This window comes from Coregonus clupeaformis, unplaced genomic scaffold, assembly GCF_020615455.1.
Source record: "Coregonus clupeaformis isolate EN_2021a unplaced genomic scaffold, ASM2061545v1 scaf0031, whole genome shotgun sequence".
In the NCBI taxonomy this organism is placed as follows: domain Eukaryota; kingdom Metazoa; phylum Chordata; class Actinopteri; order Salmoniformes; family Salmonidae; genus Coregonus; species Coregonus clupeaformis.
In genome coordinates this window covers 235,558-257,500 of record NW_025533486.1, presented here as the reverse complement: position 1 = coordinate 257,500, position 21,943 = coordinate 235,558, and the positions used below count along the sequence as shown (strand labels likewise).

General features: G+C 41.3%; 1 pseudogene; it reads left to right on the top strand.

Moving 5' to 3' along the window:
* The window catches only part of LOC123483116, an 18,977-nt pseudogene extending 13,694 nt beyond the window's left edge, over positions 1-5,283 (top strand).
* The last annotated feature ends 16,660 nt before the right edge of the window (positions 5,284-21,943 follow it).

The following is a 21,943-nucleotide window of genomic DNA, read 5'->3' as shown; positions in this document are numbered from 1 at the left end:
CTGTATAACCATTCCTGCTGCTATTTGTTCTTGTCTTCATGTTCCTTTAAAATAAATACAAAGTTGATCACAAAAAAAGGAAAAGTGCGCAGAGTTTCAACTGAAAATCAGAGACCGGGAAATCAAGTCACATGTTTCCACTGTGGCAAGGTGGGACATCAGGTTTCTACATGCTGGTTTAAGGACATGGATTGTCCAGCCTGTGGTAAAAAGGGCCACATCGAACAAGCCTCCTGAAACAAAAAGAGAACAGAGAAATCACAAAAACAGGAAACAAGAAACAGACATTCCAACGAAAGACACATAGACATGTTCACACTGTTGAGTAAGAGAACACTGAGGTGAGTGACTCATCAGACCAGGAAGTCACACTGAAAATCCTGACTTTTTCCTGGCGGGCCGCACGGCTACTATGTCTCCCCCTTGCTAGAGGGACAGCCGGTGGGTATGGAGATTGACACAGGGGCAGCTGTATCTCTTGTGTCAGAAAAAATACACTGAAACACCTTCCACTTCAACCAGCGCACCTCGTGTTAAAGACTTACACAGGTGAATCTGTCGCTGTGAGAGGCATCACTGATGTCACAGTTCAGGTAAACAGACAAACTGAAAAGCTGCCACTCTATGTTGTGAAAGGAGACTATGCATCACTACTGGGATGTTCATAGTTGGAGAAAATCACACTGGACTGGCCATCAGTGCATACAATGACACATGGAGACACAGACCTACCTGCCATCTTAAAGAAACATGGAGAAGTCTTTAATGGACAGCTGGGTAGTATGAACGACATTACAGGGAAGCTTAGCATTAAGCCAGACAGCAAACCAACGTTTCTGAAAGCAGGACCTGTACCTTATGCTATCAGACCATAAGTCAAGGCTGACTTGGACGCTTTAGTCAAGAAAAAAGTACTGGAGCTGGTCAGCATGAGTGAATGCATGAGCAACACCCATCTACCAGTCCTTAACACTAGAACCGCCTGTTCTTTCAGCATATAAGAACCCGCTAGAGAAAGTTACCAGGCGTCCACTTTAGCATATGCATCAGATGCATATCAACCAGCAAGGTGCAAGGTGTGCAAACATGGTTTGTTAAATAAACGCTTGATAAATAGTGCATCATATATTGTAAAGGATTAATTGCATGAAGAAATATTTGTGGAAATATATCAATAAAAAAATAACAACAATAGTTAATAAAAACATTACAGTGTAAACCATTTAATCAACTGTATTTGTAGATTCAATTAGTAATAGAGTTAATAAAGTCGATTTACTGTTTATTTTGACAAAGTACAAATGAAAAAAGTATAATAATAATAATATAACTAGCCAGGTGTTCAGGTGAAATGATTTGCTGTATTCCTAAACAAAAGCACCAGTGCATGAACAATTGTAAAGGATTAATTGCATAAATACATTTTTTTGAAATATATTCATGACAAGATATAAAAACAATAATGTGTTGATTGTATCAGACACTGTACCGTGCCTTTACACATGAACCAATCACGTCTTCTCTTTATGGTTCGGTTCCACAAACAAATCAAATCGGTTGCCCTGCACACAGTTTTCATGGGCCTTGTTCGGTGTGCACCTGCCGACTTGACATTGTGTATTTTTCCCCAGTGGGAGCTGTGGTGCTTGGGGAAGAGGGAGAACAGGACCTGCTGTCTTGACATTGTGTCTTTTTCCCCAGTGGGAGCTGTGGGGCTTGGGGAAGAGGGAGAACAGGACCTGCTGTCTTGACATTGTGTATTTTTCCCCAGTGGGAGCTGTGGTGCTTGGGGAAGAGGGAGAACAGGACCTGCTGTCTTGACATTGTGTATTTTTCCCCAGTGGGAGCTGTGGTGCTTGGGGAAGAGGGAGAACAGGACCTGCTGTCTTGGCAGCCTGCTTGGTGACTGTAGCTTCTTTCTCTGCGTTCATGTGGTTCTCACCAAGCTCACATGCCAGATCCATGATGAAATGTCTCCTGCTGACTGTCTTGTCAAGGCATTGCTTGTATAACACGTGTTGATAGCAGTCATGTCGAGCACATTGTAGAACACCTCAACAGGCCAGAGGAGAGTACCCCCTTTTACAGAGTACAGTCAACAGGCCAGAGGAGAGGTACCCCCTTTTTACAGAGTACAGTCAACAGGCCAGAGGAGAGTACCCCTTTTACAGAGTACAGTCAACAGGCCAGCGGAGAGTACCCCCTTTTACAGAGTACAGTCAACAGGCCAGAGGAGAGTACCCCCTTTTACAGAGTACAGTCAACAGGCCAGAGGAGAGTACCCCCTTTTACAGAGTACAGTCAACAGGCCAGAGGAGAGTACCCCCTTTTACAGAGTACAGTCTGGACATCTGGTCGAGTGCATCCACACCAAGCTTTAACATAAAATAAAATAGAATAGGTTATAATTATATAGAATGATAATACTAATAGTAATAATATGAATGTAATATAATAAAAGGGGATCCTATTTGGTGTTTGGCAGATGGGAAGGCTATCTGTATATGGTAGAGATACTGTATATACCTTTGTGTGATTGTAGTCTGTCACTGTCTCCGGTTTCTTCTTCTGGTCACTGCCGGTGGCAACAGTGGGGTGCATGGTGCTGAGGAAGCTAACACTTATTTATTTAACATCTGTACACCGTGAGTGTTGCTTTACCACTCTCCATCACACCGTGAGTGTTGCTTTACCACTCTCCATCACACCGTGAGTGTTGCTTTACCACTCTCCCTCACACCGTGAGTGTTGCTTTACCACTCTCCATCACACCGTGAGTGTTGCTTTACCACTCTCCATCACACCGTGAGTGTTGCTTTACCACTCTCCATCACACTGTGAGTGTTGCTTTACCACCCTCCATCACACCGTGAATGTTGCTTTACCACTCTCCATCACACCGTGAGTGTTGCTTTACCACCCTCCATCACACTGTGAGTGTTGCTTTACCACTCTCCATCACACATTGAGTGTCGCTTTACCACTCTCCATCACACCGTGAGTGTTGCTTTACCACTCTCCATCACACCGTGAGTGTTGCTTTACCACTCTCCATCACACTGTGAGTGTTGCTTTACCACTCTCCATCACACCGTGAGTGTTGCTTTACCACTCTCCATCACACCGTGAGTGTTGCTTTACCACTCTCCATCACAACGTGAGTGTTGCTTTACCACTCTCCATCACACCGTGAGTGTTGCTTTACCACTCTCCATCACACATTGAGTGTCGCTTTACCACTCTCCATCACACCGTGAGTGTTGCTTTACCACTCTCCATCACACCGTGAGTGTTGCTTTACCACTCTCCATCACACCGTGAGTGTTTCTTTACCACTCTCCATCACACCGTGAGTGTCGCTTTACCACTCTCCATCACACCGTGAGTGTTGCTTTACCACTCTCCATCACACCGTGAGTGTTTCTTTACCACTCTCCATCACACCGTGAGTGTTTCTTTACCACTCTCCATCACACCGTGAGTGTCGCTTTACCACTCTCCATCACACCGTGAGTGTTGCTTTACCACTCTCCATCACACATTGAGTGTCGCTTTACCACTCTCCATCACACCGTGAGTGTTGCTTTACCACTCTCCATCACACCGTGAGTGTTGCTTTACCACTCTCCATCACACCGTGAGTGTTTCTTTACCACTCTCCATCACACCGTGAGTGTCGCTTACCACTCTCCATCACACCGTGAGTGTTGCTTTACCACTCTCCATCACACCGTGAGTGTTTCTTTACCACTCTCCATCACACCGTGAGTGTTGCTTTACCACTCTCCATCACACCGTGAGTGTCGCTTACCACTCTCCATCACACCGTGAGTGTTGCTTTACCACTCTCCATCACACCGTGAGTGTTGCTTTACCAGCAGCTTCTGCCTTTGTTTGTTCACTGTTCCGAGCACACTAGTCTTCTTTACTTTCTGTTTCAGCTCAGCCGTCTCCCCACCCTGACAATCAAGTGTTTTATTGGTATCTTCCACTAGATGGCAGTAAACACCTGCTGTAACTAGACTTTGCAACAGTATGTGATCGGTTTCTTGGTCCTGCTGACTCATACTACACTTACATTTTAGTCATTTATCAGAAGCTCTTATCCAGAGAGACTTCCAGTTGGTCCTGGTGACTCCTGGGCCCTTATTCATAAAGGCAGTTTCCCAGAGGAGGAGTGCTGATCTAGGATCAGGTCCCCCCTGTCCATCTAATCTGTTTCATTATGATCTAAAGGAAAAACTGATCCCAGATCAGTACTCCTACTCTTTTAATACTGTCACAGGTGACTCCTCAAGACAAATATTTATAAATAAATAAATATTATAAATAGATAAATATTTCCCCCTTAAACCACTCAAATGTTGTTTTAGCAGTATGCTTAGGGTCATTGTCCTGCTGGAAGGTGAACCTCCATCCCAGTCTCAAATCTCTGGAGGACTGAAACAGGTTTCCCTCAAGAATTTCCCTGTATTTAGCGTCATCCATCATTCCTTCAATTCTGACCAGTTTCCCAGTCCCTGCCGATGAAAAACATCCCCACAGCATGATGCTGCCACCACCATGCTTCACTGTGGGGATGGTGTTCTCAGGGTGATGAGAGGTGTTGGGTTTGCCCCAGACATAGCGTTTCCTTGATGGCCAAAAAGCTACATTTTAGTCTCATCTGACCAGAGTACCTTCTTCCATATGTTTTGGGAGTCTCCCACATGGCTTTTGGCGAACACCAAACATGTTTGCTTATTTTTTTCTTTAAGCAATGGCTATTTTCTGGCCACTCTTCCGTAAAGCCCAGCTCTGTGGAGTGTACGGCTTAAAGTGGTCCTACGGACAGATACTCCAATCTCCGCTATGGAGATTTGCAGCTCCTTCAGGGTTATCTTTGGTCTCTTTGTTGCCTCTCTGATTAATGTCCTCCTTGCCTGGTCCGTGAGTTTCAGTGGGCAGCCCTCTCTTGGCAGGTTTGTTGTGGTGCCATATTCTTTCAATTTTTTAATAATGGATTTAATGGTGCTCCGTGGGATGTTCAAAGTTTCTGATATTTTTTTATAACCCAACCCTGATCTGTACTTCTCCACAACTTTGTCCCTGACCTGTTTGGAGAGCTCCTTGGTCTTCATGGTGCCGCTTGCTTGGTGGTGCCCCTTGCTTAGTGGTGTTGCAGACTCTGGGGCCTTTCAGCCCAGGTGGATACAGTACATCTGGAAACCATCATAGGCCTCCCTTTCTCTGTTGTTATTACTCTTGCCCCCAGGTCACTACATCCTGTCCATCAATATTTAATCAACAAAGGTATAAATTCTCAGTCATCTATCTTATGCGATATCAAACCTCTCAAACCTCTATAAACTCAGTCTGAGTAAAAGATAAACAGATAATTAACTACTATATATTCATGCTAATAATATATGTAGTCAAAACCCTATTTTTATATATAAGGAAAAATCCCACATAGACATCATCCCCGCTTTTAAAATAACCCCTTTTTTCTGATACATGCTAATCAAATATACCCATTACTTATTCATGCTACCAAGAAAACATACATCAACGAAATTGTGACCATCATGACATCATCCCCACCAATCCAAAGATCCATGACCCTTTGTAAATTACATGGATTTTATAATCTGAACACGTGAATATAAAAATAACCAAAACATCCGTCTACATCATCCACGCTCTGTCAGAGGAACCCCAAGTTTCTCCCTGGTCACAAGGGGCTCTATCTGATCCACTGAGATAGTCATCTGTCCACATCTTCTTCCTGTAACCCTTAATTCCATGGTATACAATTCCACCTTAACGTTCCTTGTCCTCAATCAACATTATCAATGCACTCTAAACTGGAACAAGATGACATGGCAGAATAATTAGTCCTCTCCCTCCTTGCATTACCATTAACTGATACATCTCTAACTGTAATCACTGGCATGTTATTCATCTGATGTACAGATCTTAAAATCAATCCCCGAAAAATTGGAAACAACCCCCCATAACTATGGCTGTAATGATTACTATGGCCAATAGAGGACGTAGAATACTTGCCATCCATGTTCCTATGGAATTACCCACTAAAACAACCTTTAAAAAACGTCAACAACATTCAAATTACCATATCCTCCTCATCTTAATATAATAGCCTCCAATTCTATGTGATTATCAATTACACATTCTAATGATTAACATCTCAGACCCAATTGCTTAACAACCCATGATTGTTAAAATATACAATGTTCAACTCCGCCTTTGTCCTCCTAATATACCTGATATAACATACACATTATAACACTCTATTATCACTCCCTGTTACATCATCACATCCCTAGACTATTCCTGCTTTAATAATTCAACCAAAATCACATCATATGAAAATATCATAACCCCATGATAGGAACCAATTAAGTACTTGCCTATCAACATATATATTTACCACTCTAAACATCCATATCAATATCACCCCATACTTCAAATCTATATCATTACTAATATGTTAATACTTTAACCCAATTAATCAACATGTTCATGATTTCATTCACAATCCTCACCTTAACTTCCATGTTTCAAACAGTATGATTCAACAATGTCTATTCAATAAATCATATAAATGTATCCTAAGACATGACCTTAATGTATCACTGTTTAAACCCCCTAATATCTATAGAAAACATTTATATGCTTATACATACTAATAATTCACTTAAATCACTCATTAATCTTATAAATTATAACCAACCAAATTACTTGTGTAAATGACAATTCTTATTCACTTTATCCTTATCACTGAAAATGAAAAAACTCCCAACTTAATCACCCATTACAACTTTCAGAATGTATACCTATATTAACATACATTATAAACATTCATAATTCAATTATGACTTTCCTCATCCTGAAAATAAATACAGATCATTATCTCAATGCATTCTCAATACTATCACTTTAGCAGTGTATATACCTACTATCATCTCCAGATCGTCAATTTCCTCGTAGCCATCTGTAGCATTGGTTGACCTGATACCTGTTCAATCTCCCCTCTATCCATACCTCCGTTGGTGTAGACGGTGTGATGATGCATGAACCTTCTTCCTTCACTAGTTCTATGATCATGCAGAGTCCTTCTCCATTTATCACCATCTCTCTGTGGAGTGTATCCTTCTATCAGCGTACCAATAGTCTCTGCTGCAAAAACACACAGACAAAACAAAAACAATGCTCCGCCGAAGCAGTGCCACCTTCCTCCTTTGCGTTAGAAAAGTCCTCCAATGGTCCATATAGATCTAGGAATCTCTCTCTCTTACTTGGCCTTCCATCAAGGTAGCCATCATCACCTATTACTAACCTTCCCACTTGGGTGTTGTCCATCAATGACTTCCTTAATCCTTTACCACCACATAGTCTCCAAGTTGCAAAAAATGTACAGATTCTCCTGGTAGGTCTGGCAGAGAAGCCTTCACCTTTTCAAAAGAAAGTCTGCATAACATTGTTAGTTGAGACACAGCATGCTACTTCTTCCTGTCTTCTTATCAGTCCTGATAATTCTTTTATATTAGGAAGTACACATTCTCAGTTTGTTACCTGTATAAAAGACACCTGTCCACAGAAGCAATCAATCAATCAGATTCCAAACTCTCCACCATGGCCAAGACCAAAGAGCTCTCCAAGGATGTCAGGGACAAGAGTGTAGACCTACACAAGGCTGGAATGGGCTACAAGACCATAGCCAAGCAGCTTGGTGAGAAGGTGACAACAGTTGGTGCGATTATTCGCAAATGGAAGCAACACAAAAGAACTGTCAATCACAAAATCAGCAGGGGATCAAATAATTTTTCCCTCACTGTATGTGTGTATGTATGTGTATATATATGTATATATATATATATATGTGTATGTGTATGTGTATGTGTATTATCTCCCCGAGTGGCGCAGTGGTCTACTAGAGATCCTGGTTCGAATCCAGTTTCTGTCGTAGCCGGCCGCGACCGGGAGACCCATGGGGCAGCTCACAATTGGCCCAGCATCATCCAGGGTAGGGGAGGGAATGGCCGGCAGGGATGTAGCTCAGTTGGTAGAGCATGGCGTTTGCAACGCCAGGGTTGTGGGTGTTCGATTCCCACGGGGGACCAGCATGGAGAAAAAAATAAAATAATGTATGCACTCACTCTGGATAAGAGCGTCTGCTAAATGACGTAAATGTAAATATGTGTGTGTTTGTGTATATATATAAAAAACATGGGGGACTGGAAGTGATGCAGACAATTACATTGATGGAAGATACAATCTATCTGCAATATTAAGCTGATCTACCCCCTTAAAAAAAACAAATAAATAAAATAATAATATTAATTACCTGGAAATTGTATGTCATCCAGTCTTAAAATGTCTGCAAAAACCAAATATTGAAATACTGTTAAATATTTAAAAAACATTGTTATCCATTGAGTGAATTGTTATTAATTGAGAGAGGGATATAGAATAGTATACTAACGTGCTGGGTATTTTTTTCTACAACTGTGATGTAACTGAAAATCCACAAGGTGGAGCCAGTGGTCCACTCCTGATTAGACACATCACATAAAATAGAAATTTGTTTGGTAAAAACAGTAGGATAAATACATATGTAGGTATATATATATATATATATATATATATATAATATTATACTAACATTCTAGATACACACACACACACACACACAAATAATCAATTGACTTGTAATTTTTCTATAACTGTAATGTAACTATACATCCACTAGGTGGAGATAGTGGTCCACTCATGAGTAGAGACTTGGTTTGGCATGCATTTTCATGGGTTCTGAGACACCTTGAGACATGTCACATAAAATTGACATTTGTTTGGTATAAACAGTAGGATATATAAATATGTAGGTAGAGTCCATTCTCGTTTAAAAAAATCAATAACACAACATCTCATTCATTATATACTATATAATTTTATACAATACAATATTAAAAACATTCATTTATAATATACAACATAAATAATATATATATATATATATGCATAGTTAGATATAGAAGCCTTCATCATATAGAAAATTCAACTCACCTTCAAAATGCTCCATGAGGAATAAATGATTCAAGGAGTCTCTTTAAGATGTATGTCTTCAGGCCTTCTGGTCCTCTGGGTCTTTTTTCTTGGTTGACTGAGACATCCCACGGACACTCTTTTATGGGGTCAAATGGATCTGTTTAGGTCAGCAGTAAAACGGGACATCTTTAAGAATACAATTACCTTTTTTGTTTTTAATTGACTGAGACATCCACTGGACATTCCATCCTCGGATGCCTCCCGGACATTCCCGGACACCCCCCCGAGAGCTATTTTTAAAAGGTTAAAGGATAAACAGGTTTAAAAAAGTAGTTTAAAAGACACTTGGGGGACCCCATGTGTACATACAGTTCCCTTGTGTGTAAGGGACCCCCTAGATGAGCAAACTGTTGACCATTAAAATATGGATAGCTGAGAACTCTTTCTAAAAGGTTAAAGGTAAAACCGGTTTAAAACACAGTTGTTTCAAAGACACACCACACACACACACACACACACACACACACACAACCCAAAGAACCAGTGGCTCTTGTGGAGAGAGAGAGAGAGAGAGAGAGCTGTAATTCATTGAAGGGAAATACAATTTTCTTTCAAACCTTTTATTTTCTTCTAAAATGTTACTACAGAAATGGAAGCATTTATATACAAGTGATTAAAGTTCACTATACAATATTGAATATTAAACTATGACACTAATGTTTACTACTAAACCTCTATATGGATCATAAACTGTATTATTACACAATACTACACCTTACTAAACAATACATGTTTAAATGTATAATTATTATAATAATCATAATTTTTCTCCTTTTCAGGGGCCTTTTGTAACCCGACACCCCCATCAGTCTCCAAATCCCCGTCTTCAAGCAGTGAGGGAGTCAGACGTTGCCTCTTCCACGCTGGCTCTCCATGGCCTTCAAGGTTTTGCATGTTTTCTTTTCGATGATAGATCAACCTTCTTGCCGATAAGTCCAAGTTTTGTCTTGAGAACAGAAGGGACCACCTTCGTAAATGTTCACGATGGTGGAAAAACTGTTGCACTTGTTTCATCATATCAAGCACCTTAAACCAATCTCGCCACTTGAAGCTAAAGACAGGCACAAAATAGTTGACCTCTGTGCAAGCGTTTGAAAATACATACGAACTAACAGATTGGGTGGCATTTGCGCTATTGAATTCAGAACAACCTAAAATTGTCACTTTGGAGTCTGGACTCTACGCTACTGAAGAGATTCGTATGACTTTCAAATCATCTGGCCCACACACTTCCTCTTCCAGTGCGTACCCAGACAGGGATGTTCCATTCAGGGCCTTTTAGATCTGACATAGAGCAAGTCTTATCTTAAGCCATTCCCTCATGCGAAACGCAGGAGAAAATCTTCACTGTTGAATCGTCCGGTTGGCCTCCACTCATATCAATCCCACCATTAAATCAATCAGGTGCATCACAAAGAATGGCATCGATGGTTTTGTCCTTGTCGCCCAGACATGAAGGACACAACACACCTAGAATTGGTCTAGGAGACGTGTTTTCTGGAGTTTTCTGTGGTTGATCTCTCTTGAGGTTTCTTGTCGCTCGTAGTGTTCACAGGACAAGTCTAACACTTACTTATACTCAGGCAGACCTACCCGGAAATTACTTTTTCATTCTACAAGGGGTCACAAGCTCACTACACAGCAGCTCCATAAGTTCACTACAAAAAATTCCCAACTGTTTCACATTTTTCATACAGTTCAAACATGAAGTTCAACTAGGTCAGTACACGACACATCAATGACCAGGCCATTACTTTTTATTTCAAACATGTGCTTTACCTCAAAGAAACAGCTGCACTATCAAGTTACATAAGCACACCCTAAATAGTGAAGAGAACATCCGTTACTTTTTATTTCAAACATGTTGTAGAGGGTTCTTTGCACAGTGCTGATATTCTCTTATTCTTAAACAAACTTTAAACTTTAGAAAATGACACAGACAACGGCTTCTGAGTATATGTAAAATATCCTTATTTATGCAATTGCAGGCAGAAGTTAATACAGAGTCAACATGATTTGTATAGCTCTTCATAAGTTCTGCAAATTGTCCAAAACAATCTCTGCTTTTCATACAAGCACGCTCCTCCCTGGCAGATCAGGAGCCACCATGTTTTCTTCTTGTGGCTGTGTGGAAGCAACGAGAAATTGAAACAATCCAGGTCTGTCTGTTCCTCCAGTTGATCTCTATCCCATGTCCTTGACTACACGCCCAGACCAGCTGCAGGGAGCTGGAGGGAACTATCCTTACCAAAAGCACAGCATTGGTAGTTCAGAAATGTCTCTACTATTGTTAAGCATATTCATTGTTAACTATGAATATTTAACAAATCAGGTAAATATGTGCTCTTTCTCTCACAGCATAATAGATAATATATTCCTCATCAATGTGCTTTACTTCAAAGAAACAGCTGCACTATCAAGTTCCATAAGCACACCCTAAATAGTGAAGAGAACCTCCGGACAGGATGTCCTTAAAAGGTCATGAACACAGGACACAGGAAAACTCACCAATCACTTTTTGACAGCAACCGTCTACTATATTCTCTCTCACAGGAGTCTGTGAAACAAGACAGTTGGAGATTGAAACATTGTATGTGTATTCCCTTCCCCCCAACTGCTCTGTTCACTCAGACAAACAAACCAGACTGCAGTTTCCCACGCAAGAATTGACTTCAAATCCTAATTTAGTTGATATCTTTTCAGAAATACATCATTTTCCCCTCCTCATAATTCCATAGGTCTATAGTAGTGTCCCAGGTTTTCATTACAACCATTTCTAGTGCATATTGTATACGGTTTCAATATTGAACTATTAAATCAGTTAACCTCTTACTATCAGATTTGATAAATAACAAATTATAGCATGAAAAGCTCAGTGTTGATTTTAAATATAAACATTAACAGTCCACAAAAAGGGTGTGTAAAACAGTATGTTGGCTTGGCTGATAAAAAAGGGTAGATTGAATTTCTCTTGGCAGTTGTGGCTCCCAGGTCTACAGCCAATCAAGGACTAGCTACCCATCCCCCACTGGGACCAAGCTTATTCATTCATTTACTGAAAATAACTGACTCGCTAGGTAGCTAGCTTTCATGTCTAACCTTTTAACGGTACAATGCGTTTACTGAGTGTGGTTTAAGTAAAAGCACTCAGCAACATGCGTTTTTTATCAAATATTATACCCTTTTTCATATTGCCATACATTTTCGATGCCTGACTGTTAGAATTAGCTACAAAACTATACCAAAAATAATGCAAACGAATACATAGCCCAGGATTCAAGTCCATTCCTTCATTAATTCACAAAGAAAGTAACAAACGGACAGGTTAACATTAGCTGATCTAACGTTACACTTCTGTAATGCATTTAATAGTTAACGATGTTACAAATACAACATATTCAACATGTTGCTCACCTCTCTTTATTTCCTTCTTCTTGCTTGAACGATATTATTCGCGTTAAATTTCTTTCAACTTCTGAATAGAAAAAAACTTGCAGATCCATGTGGTACGATACTGTTGTGTTCCGCCTAAAGGAGTCCCACTAGAAAATGTGTTGGGTTACTTTAGTGTTCCGCTTTGCCACTGTCTAATAACGGATGTAAAAAAATCAATAATGCATAATAAATAAAATAAAACATGATCGCAAAAATTAATTATGTGATAATTATTTCAGACTCCGCATTTAGAGGGGCCACAAGGGGGTCTAAGCTTGTTGTCACAGGGGCACTGCCCCCCCCCCCCCCAGAACCGCTAGTGTCTCACAGCCCTTCTTCGGCCTCGGCGGATGGTAACTCAGAAGAAGCACCAGCATGGTTCAGAATGGTGATGGACAAGGGTATAACAACAATCCAAGAGACACTTTCTGAACGCCTCAGCAAAATTGATGTGCTGGTCGATAAACTCCACAAAGACCAGAAAGTCACAAAGGGAACGAGTGACAAAGTTACAAAAAGATCATGCTGACCAACAGGCTGCCATCCTGGACGTCCGCCTGGAAGTGGATCAAAAGCACTAGGAGTTGGAAGACGCCATCTCTGAACTCGAGAAATTAGATTCTTACAAACATTTCCAAAAGTGCTTGAATTTGAGATTTCAAGGTTTCCCGGAGGCCGTGGAGGGAAGAGACGCCATCTCCTTTCTACAGGAATAGAGTCCCAAAATTCTGGATCTACCCCCTTCCGCGCACCCACTGGAAATGGAGAGGGTCCATTGCACCCTACGGAGGCGGCTGCCTGGCCAGGTTGCACCCAGGGCATTTGTCGTTACATTTATACGGTACCAGGACACTGTCCGCATCCTCTCTGCTGCCCGAGCAAAGGGAGAGCTCAAGTACGGAGATGCCAGAATCATGATCTTTCCGGATCTTTCTCCCAATACTACACAAGAGGAGGATGGCTTTCTCCCCACTGAAGAGGCTTCTGCGGCAGGCTGGCTCGGCATACGGCCTGCTGCTACCCGACGACTTTGTGGACGTAAATCAAGAATGGTGAGCGCACATTTGACTCTGTGAAGACGGCTGAAACATACATGAGGAAAGAACTCCCTGACTTGTTCCCGTCTACTACATCAGGAGGAACTGTCTTTTGAACTTGGATACAGTGGATAGTGAACTGTTAGAACATGAGGATACAACCAAATGACTCATAGGATCGGCTGGCTGGCTGGCTAGATGGCTAGCGCGATAATGACAGGCGAGGTAAAGTTGGATCATAGCTAATGTTGACTGGCTGGCTGGCTAGATGGCTAGCACCATAATGACAGGCCAGGTAAAGTTGTATCATAGCTAATGTTGCCTGCGCTATTTAGCCAGCTCGCTAAGTTTACCAGGGTGTTACTATAGCTACAGCCACACTATGCCAGGTAGTTACATTTTATTTTATTTTACCCATAGAGGTCCAGTGGGGTTTGGTTAAATAGTGATGTGGCTTTTGACTGGGTTTCAAGCCTAACTATGTAGTTTATATTACTTCAGGGAATTGTAGCTACTATTACGTTTGCTGGCTTGTTTATTGTTGGAGATGTATGCTAGCGGGGGGTTGGGAGGGTGAACTTAGGAGGATGGTGATTGTTCAACTAATTGTCTCTATTTTATATTTGAGGGATAATAGTTATCGTCTGGTAAAGGTTTCCATTTATTCATCATAGCTTGATGTCTTTGTTCCTGTGCTGCTTGGGTGCGTTGGTTTCACAGCGCAGGTTTCAGGGCGCCTTGGTGCTTTATCTTGGCCAGGTCACAGTTGTAAATGAGAACTTGTTCTCAACTGGCTTCTTACCTGGTTAAATCAAGGTGAAATAAAAATAAAATAAATAAAAATGCTGATTGGTTGACGTTTGTGTGTGCGGGTAGGCGCTGTTGGTGACTATGAACGCATCCTCTGTTGTTGTTGTTGTTGTTGTTGTTGTTGAGACATGCTCAAGTGGGGCTAAATAGTCCAGTCATTATTGTTGCCGATGTTTGTCTCTTTGATTCAAATTGTATTTTGTGACTCGACTAACAATATATTAATGTTACAGGGAACAGTCAGTGCACTTCTAATGCCATATCCATATAATTTAGAATGAACCTCTTTGGGGCGATGCTATGCATAGCAGGTACATCTAGCTTAAAGACTAGCGTCTAAGGGTATGGTTTATTAACTCCCTCAGTTGGGGAGGGGGTTGGTGGGTTTGTGGTAGGGTCAGGGTATTAGCTCACCAGATGGTTACTATTTTATACTTTCATCATTTCATTTAGTTTCTATCTTTTTCCCTCTTTCTTATTATCTTTAAAGATGCTCCTAATAACTATAAATTTATGACACTGAACATTAGGGTACTGTAATGAATACTCAGGGAGAAAAAGGTGTAGATTCACGCCCAGAGCGCAGCAGGTGTGTATTACGCCTTTACAGAAGACAGGAATCGTGGTCACAGACAGGCAATGGTCATACACAGGTAGGCAAATAGGCAGGTGAATCAAAACTAGGACTGAAGGCTATAACTGGTTCTCACAAACGAGCTAGGAAAAGTCTTAGTAACTAGTGGTTCTGGTGAAAAATGTCCTTTAAGTATCTCCACAATATCCCCATACGTTTTATTACCTGTTCTGTCTGGCTGTAGCAGGCTGCCTAGTAAATTAAATGTCTTTGGCCCCATTACACTAAAACATGTAGGCACAATGTTGTCCTCATCAATGTCATTTACAAGAACTAAATATTCAAACTGTTCTGTATATGAGCTCCACTGCTCAATACTTTCATCAAATTGTCCAATGTTTCCAACAATTCCAATAATGTTTTGTTTCTCAATAAGCTCCTGATTGTCACTCACTTCAATATTGTACTCAACCAAAGCAATATTTTCCTCAGTCACGTGATCTTTCCTCCTAAGTTCGCTCATTTAGCAGATTTAATTAAAAGGTTTGTCTTCACAGTTGAATAAATGTCCTTCCCTTTCATCATTGTATATTCCTCCCTTTTTAATCAAGTTGTTTTCCCGCTCCGACATCCGTCTCAAGTCCTTTTCTACCGTCCATGACGATGCTAAATATGCTTTAGTATCAAAAGTAAATGTCCTTGCTAAAGTAGTACTACACCACTGGATAACTCTCTTTCTTAGCTAGCTCGACTATGCACTTGTCTCTGCAATCAATACACTGTGCTAACATTAGCCTAGACTGTACCACAGAAAATAACAGTTTTAAACAGTTGTAAAAACCCACTTCTTCCACACAGAATAGTTCCTGTAGATTCAGACTTACTCATCGCCAATCTTTTGTTATGTCTCGTGGGTTTCATAACCACGTCTGTATAACAATTCAATAATGATGAAACAGGAGACAGGAATCAGTTCAACCATTTATCTGGAACGTGATCATCTCAACACATACAAACCCCCCATGGTGCTCTGCAGCACAACCCCAATATACAACAAATACATACATAAGTAAATGGACACTAAACAAAACTCATAGAGGAATTTAAATGTTCAGTTGTAGAAAGTAGGGCCATGGGATAGGGTCAGAAAGGTCAGTATGTTTGATAACTGGTTACAGAGGTGACATAACAAGCATAAGGTCCATTATAACACAGTGAAGTAGAGGTGGGAGCTAAAAGCAGACATGGACAGTGAGACGGTGTGAGGAGGTCAGGGGTGAAACACTAGATCAGGACAGGTAGAAATGGCAGGGCTGGAAATAGACACAGTGACACATTCTGATCATGGCTCAGACCTGACCTGAGACACCCAAACAGAAGATGCCATAGCAAAGTCCTGTCCAGTAGGCTATATGGGATTTCCTTTCATCAAAATCCAACACATGGAAATGTGTCCAGTGTGTGTGTGTCCAGTGTGTGTGTGTGTGTTCAGTGTGTGTGTGTCCAATGTGTATGTATATGTGTGTGTGTGTGTCAGGTGTGTGTGTCCAGTGTGTATGTGTGTGTGTCCAGTGTGTATGTGTGTGGGTCCAGTGTGAGTGTGTGTGTGTGTGTGTGTCCAGTGTGTGTGTGTCCAGCGTATGTGTGTGTGTGTCCAGTGTGTGCGTCCAGTGTGTGTGTGTGTTTGTGTCCAGTGTGTGTGTGTCCAGTGTGTGTGTGTGTGTCCAGTGTGTGTGAGTGTGTGTGTGTGTAAGTGTGTATGTGTGTGTGTCCAGTGTGTGTGTGTGTCCTGTGTGTGTGTGTGTCAGGTGTGTGTATGTCCAGTGTGTGTGTGTGTGTGTCCAGTGTGTGTATGTGTCCAGTGTGTGTGTGTGTGTCCAGTGTGTGTGAGTGTGTGTGTCCAGTGTGTGTGTCCAGTGTGTGTGTGTGTGCCCAGTGTGTGTGTGTGTCCTGTGTGTGTGTATGTCCAGTGTGTGTGTGTGTGTGTCCAGTGTGTGTGTGTGTCCAGTGTGTGTGTCCTGTGTGTGTGTGTGTGTGTGTCAGGTGTGTGTGTGTCCAGTGTGTATGTCGTGTGTGTGTGTGTGTGTGTGTGTCCAGTGTGTATTTGTGTGGGTCCAGTGTGAGTGTGTGTGTGTGTGTGTCCAGTTTGTGTGTGTGTTTGTGTGTGTCCAGTGTGTGTGAGTGTGTGTGTCCAGTGTGTGTGTGTCCAGTGTGTGTGTCCAGTGTGTGTGTGTGTGTGTCCAGTGAGTGTGTGTGTCCAGTGTGTGTCCGTGTGTGTGTGTGTCCAGTGTGTGTGTTTGTGAATCTAGTGTGTGTGTCAGTGTGAGTGTGTGTGTGTGTTCAGTGTTTGTGTCCAGTGTGTGTCTGTGTGTGTCAGTGTTACCATAGTTATTATTTACAGGGACACTGAGGAGTCATCATGAACCCTAAACCCTGGATAGAGGGGCTCAGTGAATGTGGAGTGGAATGTGTTCAGGTGGGTCAGTGTGTCAGAGGAGACTCTGTAGAAGGACAGAGTGCCGGCTGGCCAGTCCAGATACACTCCTACTCTGTGGGAGCTGGAGGAGGGGACGTCTATGGTAGTGGACTTATTATTGTGCCATGCAGAGTAACTGTTGTCAGAGCAGAACAGACTCCAGGACTTGTCATTACATCCAATCAGACAGTCATTATCCTCTCCTCTCCTGCTGATTCCTTTATATGCCACTCCTATAACAACCTCTCCCCCACTCCACTCTACCTCCCAGTAACAGCGCCCAGTCAGACCCTCTCTACACAGCACCTGTTCCCAGAACTCAAATCTCTCTGGGTGATCAGGATACGGCTGCTCCTCTCTCCTACATGTCACCTTTCTGTTCTCCTCAGACAGAGAGAGGAATCTGTTTACTGTGTTTAGGTCCAGTGTGAGATCACAGACATCTGATGGATGAAACCAGACACAATATTAGAAATCATCATCATTCACATTAGAATGTTAACTCACTTTTCACTAATTCATTTAATGTAGATGTTTCTAGGTATCAAAAGGAGAAGTTAAGGTAACTTGAGACTTGTTGAATGATCATATGTTATACTGTATGGTAATATAAAACACACTTATTCCCATTAATTACACACACACACATACACACACACATTGGATACACACTCACACGCCCTGAACACACCCATCCTGAACACACACACCCTGAACACACACACCCTGAACACACACACACAGACACAGACATTACAGCTGATATTTAATATGACCAAGTAAGTAATGATGGTGGTCTTTGACTTTGACTTCACTTGAATTAAGACTTATTCTTAGTCATATTCTTCACAGCAGTCAACACTCACATTTTCTAGGTCCAGGTTTCATTGTGTTCTCTCCACCATGTTCCACACTGTAGCGGTAAGCAGAAGAACAGACAGTCATTGAGGGATACACCTGAACTCACACACACACACACACACACACACACACACACACACACACACACACACACACACACACACACACACACACACACACACACACACACACACACACACACACACACACACACACACACACACACACACACAGTCTTTATATAACTTAGTCCAAGTGGTGGTCAGAATGTTTGTCTTAACTAGCCTGATAACTCCAACATGTCTGATATGAACATTGACATAAACCCTCTACATACTTGAGTTTCTCCAGTCTGCAGTGTGGATCCTCCAGTCCAGCAGAGAGCAGTCTGACTCCTGAGTCTCCTGGGTGATTGTAGCTCAGGTCCAGCTCTCTCAGGTGTGAGGGGTTTGACTTCAGAGCTGAGACCAGAGAAGCACAGCCTTCCTCTGTGACTAGACAGCCTGACAGCCTGCAAAGAGTCAAATCATATTAAAACCACACTGCTATTCTTTGGTGGTGAAAATAGTGGCAGTATATTATTTCTACATTTGCAGATACATCAGTGTCCTGAAACCTGCCATATATATTCATAAATTAATGTTTCATTATTAGAAATTATCACAATATTGCTTGTAGAGAGAAAAATGTATAGTACAAATATTTGAGTAGACTGACCAGAGCAGTTTAAAAAGCTGTATCAGTCAAAAGACAGACAGTGAGGTTTCAGATTTAGATTGTATTGAGTATACAGTCCACACCACATCTATTTTGACAGTGAAGCTAACATTTTAAATGTGGCTATATACTCCAACATTTTGGATTTGAGATCAAATGTTTCATATGAGGTGACAGTATATAATGTCACCTTTTAATTTAGGGTATTATAATACATATCTGTTTCACCATTTAGAAATGAAAGCACTTTATGTGTCTAGTCTCCCCTATTTGAAGAAGTCATAAGTATTTTGATAAATTCACTCATAGTGTATTAAAGTAGTCAAAAGTTTAGTATTTGGTCCCAAACTCGTTGGTTGCATTTGCAGTTTGTTTTGGTTGTGTTTTGGGTTATGTTTTGTCCAATAGTAACTGAATGGTGGATGATGACTGGAGTAATTTTCTGTCTAAGTGAGTAGATAACATGTTTCTAAACACTACTAAATTAATCCTGATGATGACATGATTAAGAAAAATCATGAATGAATCATGAATAATAATGAGTGTGAAAGTTACAGAGGCTACAACAAAACATGCTAACCTCTCACCATTACCAATAACAGAGGGGGTATGATCCTTGTGCCTCTGTAACTTTCTCATTCATCATCATTCACGATTTATTGATGATTATTCATAATCATGGTAGCATCCACATGAATGTAGAAGTGTTCAGAAACATCTTCTATTCTTACTGACAATACAAGTGAAGTGACTCCAAAATGACAGGACATTATTCACCATTCAGTTTCTATTGGGAAAAACATCATCCAAAACACAACCAAGACAAACTGCAAATGTATTCAACAAGTTTGTAGAATCACAAGCTTGATGTAATCACTGCAGGTAAGGAATATGGGACCAAATACTAAACTTTGGACTAAATTAATTTGTCTAAATAATTATGACTTTTCAAATGGGAGAACTGCATAATAAAGTACTTTCATTTCTAAACGGTAAAATATACAGTGATGGAAAAAAGTATTTGATCCCCTGCTGATTTTGTACGTTTGCCCACTGACAAAGACATGATCAGTCTATAATTTTAATGGTAGGTTTATTTGAACAGTGAGAGACAGAATAACAACAACAAAATCCTGAAAAACACATGTCAAAAATGTTATAAATTGATTTGCATTTTAATGCGGGAAATAAGTATTTGACCCCTCTGCAAAACATGACTTAGTACTTGGTGGCAAAACCCTTGTTGGCAATCACAGAGGTCAGACGTTTCTTGTAGTTGGCCACCAGGTTTGCACACATATCAGGAGGGATTTTGTCCCACTCCTCTTTGCAGATCTTCTCCAAGTCATTAAGGTTTCGAGGCTGACGTTTGGCAACTCGAACCTTCAGCTCCCTCCACAGATTTTCTATGGGATTAAGGTCTGGAGACTGGCTAGGCCACTCCAGGACCTTAATGTGCTTCTTCTTGAGCCACTCCTTTGTTGCCTTGGCCGTGTGTTTTGGGTCATTGTCATGCTGGAATTCCCATCCACGACCCATTTTCAATGCCCTGGCTGAGGGAAGGAGGTTCTCACCCAAGATTTGACAGTACATGGCCCTGTCCATTGTCCCTTTGATGCGGTGAAGTTGTCCTGTCCCCTTAGCAGAAAAACACCCCCAAAGCATAATGTTTCCACCTCCATGTTTGACAGTGGGGACAGTGTTCTTGGGGTCATAGGCAGCATTCCTCCTCCTCCAAACACGGCGAGTTGAGTTGATGCCAAAGAGCTCGGTTTTGGTCTCATCTGACCACAACACTTTCACCCAGTTCTCCTCTGAATCATTCAGATGTTCATTGGCAAACTTCAGACGGGCATGTATATGTGCTTTCTTGAGCAGGGGGGACCTTGTGGGCACTGCAGGATTTCAGTCCTTCACGGCGTAGTGTGTTACCAATTGTTTTCTTGGTGACTATGGTCCCAGCTGCCTTGAGATCATTGACAAGATCCTCCCGTGTAGTTCTGGGCTGATTCCTCACCGTTCTCATGATCATTGCAACTCCACGAGGTGAGATCTTGCTTGGAGCCCCAGGCCGAGGGAGATTGACAGTTCTTTTGTGTTTCTTCCATTTGCGAATAATCGCACCAACTGTTGTCACCTTCTCACCAAGCTGCTTGGCGATGGTCTTGTAGCCCATTCCAGCTTTGTGTAGGTCTACAATCTTGTCCCTGACATCCTTGGAGAGCTCTTTGGTCTTGGCCATGGTGGAGAATTTGGAATCTGATTGATTGATTGCTTCTGTGGACAGGTGTCTTTTATACAGGTAACAAGCTGAGATTAGGAGCACTCCCTTTAAGAGTGTGCTCCTAATCTCAGCTTGTTACCTGTATAAAAGACACCTGGGAGCCAGAAATCTTTCTGATTGACAGTGAAGCTAACATTTTAAATGTGGCTCTATACTCCAGCATTTTGGATTTGAGATCAAATGTTTCATATGAGTTGACAGTATATAATGTCACCTTTCAATTTAGGGTATTTTCATACATATCTGTTTCACCGTTTAGAAATGAAAGGACTTTATGTATCTAGTCCCCTATTTGAAGAAGTCATAAGTATTCTGACCAATTCACTTATAGTGTATTAAAGTAGTCAAAAGTTTAGTATTTGGTCCCAAACTCGTTGGTTGCATTTGCAGTTTGTTTTGGTTGTGTTTTGGGATATGTTTTGTCCAATAGTAACTGAATGGTGGATGATGACTGGAGTAATTTTCTGTCTATTGAGTAGATAACATGTTTCTAAACACTACTAAATTAATCCTGATGATGACATGATTAAGAAAAATCATGAATGAATCATGAATAATAATGAGTGAGAAAGTTACAGAGGCTACAACAAAACATGCTAACCTCTCACCATTACCAATAACAGAGGGGGTATGATCCT